Source organism: Heptranchias perlo, chromosome 2 (genome assembly GCF_035084215.1).
Source record: "Heptranchias perlo isolate sHepPer1 chromosome 2, sHepPer1.hap1, whole genome shotgun sequence".
In the NCBI taxonomy this organism is placed as follows: Eukaryota; Metazoa; Chordata; class Chondrichthyes; order Hexanchiformes; family Hexanchidae; genus Heptranchias; species Heptranchias perlo.
In genome coordinates this window covers 144,431,706-144,437,395 of record NC_090326.1, presented here as the reverse complement: position 1 = coordinate 144,437,395, position 5,690 = coordinate 144,431,706, and positions in this window count along the sequence as shown.

Sequence of the window (5,690 nt, the reverse complement as noted above, 5' to 3'; positions counted from 1 at the left end):
TTGTGACATCAGCAAACATAGATATAAGACTTTCTATGCCTTCATCTAAGTCGTTAATAAATATTGTGAATAATTGAGGCCCCAAGACAGATCCCTGCGGGACTCCACTAGTCACATCCTGCCAATGTGAGTACCTTCCCATTATCCCTACTCTCTGTCGCCTTTCGCTCAGCCAACTTCCTAACCAAGTCCGTACTTTTCTCTCGATTCCATGGGCTTCTATCTTAGCTAACAGTCTCTTATGTGGGACCTTATCAAATGCCTTCTGGAAGTCCATATAAATAACATCCATTGACATTCCCTTGTCCACTACTTTAGTCACCTCTTCAAAAAATTCAATCAGGTTTGTCAGGCACGACCTACCTTTCACAAATCCATGCTGGCTCTCTCTATCCTTAATTCTAGTCACCCTATCCTTAATTATAGACTCCAGCATTTTCCCCACAACAGATGTTAGGCTAACTGGTCTGTAATTCCCTGGTTTCCCTTTCCTTTCTTAAAAAGTGGAGTGACGTGCAATTTTCCAATCTAGAGGGACAGTTCCTGAATCTAGAGAACTTTGAAAGATTATACTTAGGGCATCTGCAATGTGCTCACCTACTTCCTTTAAAACCCTGGGATGGAAACCATCTGGTCCTGGGGATTTGTCACTCTTTAGTGCTATTATTTTCTTCATTACTGTTGCTTTACTTATGTTAATTTTATCGAGTCCCTGTCTCCGGTTCAATTTTAATTTTCTTGGGATTTCCGGCATGTTATCCTCTTTTTCTACTGTAAATACTGATGCAAAGTAATTGTTCAACATGTCTGCCGTTTCCCCATTGTCAATGACAATATCCCCACTTTCAGTTTTTAAGGGGCCAACACTGCTTCTGACCACCCTCTTTTTCCTAATATAACTATAAAAGTTCTTTGTATTGGTTTTGATATCCCTTGCGAGTTTCTTTTCATACTCTCTTTTTGTAGCTCTTACTATCTGTTTTGTGACCCTTTGTTGATCTTTGTATCTTTCCCATTCGCCAAGACCTGAGCCATTTTTTGCCTTTTTGTATGTCCTTTCCTTATGTCTTGTACTGTCCCTTACCTCTTTAGTTATCCATGGCTGTTTTTTTTGGCAAGTAGAGTCTTGCCCCTCAGCAGTATAAACCGATTCTGTATCACGTTAAATGTTTCTTTAAACATTTCCCACTGATCATCATTCGTTTTACCCATTAACAGATTTGCCCAGTTTACTGTGGACAGTCTTTGTCTCATCCCATTGAAGTCGGCCTTACCCAAGTCCAGAATCTTCGCAGCTGATTCACTTTTTTCCCTTTCAAACATTACCTTGAATTCGATCATGTTATGATCGCTATTGGATAGATGTTCACGCGCACAGTTAAGCTGTTAACTAAATCTGGTTCATTACTCATTACTAAATCTAGTATGGCTTGCTCCCTTGTTGCCTCTAGGACATACTGCTGTAGAAAACCATCCCGGACACACTCAAGAAATTCACTACTTTTCTGACAGTTGCTAGTCTGCTTTTCCAAATCTATGTGAAGGTTAAAGTCCCCCATTAAGACCACTATGCCTTTGTTACATGCTTGTCTAATCTCTGCATTTATACAATCTAGCACTTCCGAGCTGCTGCCAGGTGTCCTATATACAACTCCCACTATAGTCTTAGATCCTTTCCTATTTCTCAATTCAACCCATAAGGTCTCTGTTGGCTGCTTACCCCTCGTTATATCCTCTTTTATCATTGAAGTGATTTCCTCTCTAATCCCTAAGGCGACTCCTCCCCCTCTTCCATTTTCCCTATCCTGTAGACCTTATAACTTGGTATATTTAGTTCCCAATCCTGACCATCCTGCAGCCATGTCTCAGTAATAGCTATCATGTCATACCCTCCAATTTGAATTTGTGCGTATAGTTCATTTAATTTATTCCTTATACTCTGTGCATTTGTATATAAAACTCTTAATTGGGCCACACACCCTAGCCTGACCTTCAGCTTTGATGCTGGGTTAATCGCTTTACGCCTTCTAGTTGTCACTTTATCTGTAGTGTCTAAAATACACTTTCTGCTGCTCTATGCATTTCCCTTTCACTTGTTCTTGAACAACTGTTTGTACTATTTGGTTAACTGGTCATCTATCTCATTGCTTTCTGTGGAACCATGCGATGTGCAAATTGGCTGCGGTATTTCCCCATAGTACAACAGTGACTACACTTCAAAAGTATTTCATTGGCTGTGAAGCACTTTGAGATGTCTTGAAGGTGTGAAAGGCACCATATAAATGGAAGTCTTTCTTCTTTACCTAAGTGGATATAGAAAGTAAACACAAAGCAGTACTTTCAGATATGTCAGAGCAGCAGGACCAGGCTGCCCAAGTCCATTGTTAAGGACAAATTTAGGATAGGCGTTGAAGTATTTCTTTACACAGAGGGTGAGCAACAGCTGGACACTGGGCTCATTTAAGAAACACTAGATTTTTTAATGAGAATACTGCAGGGTTATTCTCAAAGAATGAGATCAAATAGGCTGAAAGGCCACCCTCATTTGAATTTATGATGTGCTATACATCTAGTAATTAGTTGCTGTGAAGTGGTTTTGCTGTAGGTTCAAATCAGCATTTATTATATACTTGGAACTGACTGACTTCAATTAAAACTTTGGAACATTTGATCTGGCAACCAATTAATTCACCATTAAAATAAGAATTGGCTGCTTTCACTATTTAACTACACCCGCTTCTATGGCAGAATTTTGACGAATGTATTGGATTTGATCTTCTGAGTATTAGGATATTACAACTCAGGTTTCTTCCTCATTCACCTCCTCCAAGTCCAACAGGACTAACCCAGATTATTCATGTCAAAGAATCACAGACAGTCCATTTAAGATGTTTTTGAAGATAGGACTGTGCTTACTGTTACAAGTCAGACATTCTCCAAGTACTTTTTTTCCTGCCCAGTGCAAAGGATTGCTTTCACATGCAAGCCCATGCTTCCTACTAACTGAAATAACCATTGAGTAAAATAATCTGGGAGGCATTGTACCTGAGGTGAAGAATAGATGCATTATGCTGCTGATAAATTCAATGGAAATTAGTACAAGATGCCTCATATTCAATTGGTCTCTCTGACGGATGGACAAATAATACTGTGCACTGACAGACCATATATTTCAGGCTATAAACAATGAATCGGGTTTAATGAGAAGTAAAATTAAACATAAGCCATAAAAAACACAGCAGATTTCCTTAGATTATGGTGCCTCGTTATCTCTAAGTGCTTATTTCAAAACAAAAATCAAGAATAGATCTCTAGTGTCCGGCAGTACTTTAAATAGCTTCTGTTCTTGATTATTCACTTTTACATGAGATAGGGTAACTTCACTGAGTCCTCTGTTTACATCAGTGGGCATACAGTGATGAATTGAACTAGTGTTCTGGGGAAAGCGTTGCCACACTTATATCCAGGGCTGTCAATCAAAAATAATTTTCAAAGAAACCTCCAACGCCTCTTTACAGCCCTTCCTTCATTCCCGAGACCAAGTCGAGCTGTGTGCCTGATAACGAGGGCTCCCTGTTGAGGCAGCAATCACAGCCGGTGACCTTTTGAAAGCCTGGTACAATAGTAAGTGAAATAGACTGCAAATTAGGGGAGAATAGAATCCCCATGCTCTACATTAATTACTTCTATCCCCTAGTTGAACTTGAGGAGTTTATTTTTCACTGAATAAAAAGAAAGGAAGAACAAAATGTATTTATATAGAGCTTTATATGACCTCTGGTTGTCACAAAGCACTTCACAGCCAATGAAATACTTTTGAAATGTAATCAACATAAGAAATAGAAGCAGGAGTAGGCCATACGGCCCTTTGAGCCTGCTCCGCCATTTAATAAGATCATTGCTGATTTTTTTTTTAACCTCAACTCCACTTTCCCACCCGATCACTGTTGAAGTAAAACATGGCGGCCGATTTACGCATAGCAAATTCCCACAAACAGCAGTGAAATACATGACCAAATAATCTGATTTAGCGATGTTGATCAAGGGATAAATGTTGGCTTGGAAACTCTAGGCCAATGTGTCTAATTCTTCCCCTCATTATACTTCTAAATCCTCTCCTGATTGCTTTATATGCTGTACACAAATGCCACAAGTAGTTGAGGCCATCCTGCTTTCTCTTATTATGGAAGTTGGTTACTCAATCGTGATAACAAAAAAACTGCCATAGTATATCAGCCCTGCCTCACCATAATTTCCAATAATTTTCTCCTCTAAAGTCACAAGTGGTCATAACTGTTGCTGATAATGGAGGAAAAAGAACTGAAGGTCTGCATTGTCTCAGTGAGGTTGTGATGAAACAGATTGAAAAAATAATGTGATATCAGTAGCACAATTTTCTTAAAGGGTTAGGATTCCTATATCATCTTTCCCATCCCCAACTATGGGATGATCTTTGAATTTTCAAAAGACATTTGATAAGGTGGCATATAAAAGGTTGTTACACAAGGTAAGTGCTCATGGGGTTGGGATAATAGCATGGATAGGATTGGGTAAAGGACAGAAAACAAGAGAGTAGGGATAAATGGGTCATTTTCAGTTTGACAGGTTGTAACTAGTGGGGTATTGCAAGGATCGGTGCTTGGGCCTCAGCTATTTACAATCTATATTAATGACTTAGATGAAGGGACCGAGTGTAATGTATCCAAGTTTGCTGACGATACAGAGCTTGGTGGGAAAGTAAGCTGTGAGGAGGGCATAAAGTACCATCCGTAGCTAACAAAGGAAGTTAAAGATAGTATCAAATTGAAAGAAAAAGCATACAATTCCACGAAGATTAGTGGCAGGTCAGAAGATTGGACAGAATATAAAAAACAGCAAAGAATGACTAAAAGAATAATAAGGAGGGAGAAATTTGAGTATGAGAGAAAGCTAGCTAGAAATATAAAAACATAGTAAGAGTTTCTACAGGTATTTAAAAAGGAAAAGAGTAAGTAAAGTGAGGGTTGGTCCTCCAGAGAGTGAGTCTGGGGAATTAATGAAGAATAATGAAATGGCGGATGAATTGAACAGATATTTTGCATCCGTCTTCACTGCAGAGGATACAAATAACATGCCAGAAATAATTGTGAATCATAGGAATATAGGAACAGGAGTAGGCCATTTAGCCCCTCGTGCCTGCTCCGCCATTTGATAAGATCATGGCTGATCTGTGATCTAGCTCCATATACCTGCCTTTGGCCCATATCCCTTAATACCTTTGGTTGCCAAAAATCTATCTATCTCACATTTAAATTTAGCAATTGAGCTAGTATCAATTGCTGTTTGCGGAAGAGAGCTCCAAACTTCTACCACCCTTTGTGTGTAGAAATGTTTTCTAATCTCACTCCTGAAAGGTCTGGCTCTAATTTTTAGACTGTGTCCCCTGCTCCTAGAATCCCCAACCAGCGGAAATAGTTTCTCTCTATCCACCCTATCTGTTCCCCTTAATATCTTATAAACTTCGATCAGATCACCCCTTAACCTTCTAAACTCCAGAGAATACAACCCCAATTTGTATAATCTCTCCTCGTAACTTAACCCTTGAAGTCCGGGTATCATTGTAGTAAAACTACGCTGCACTCCCTCCAAGGCCAATATGTCCTTCCAAAGGTGCGGTGCCCAGAACTGCTCAGAGTACTCCAGGTACAGTC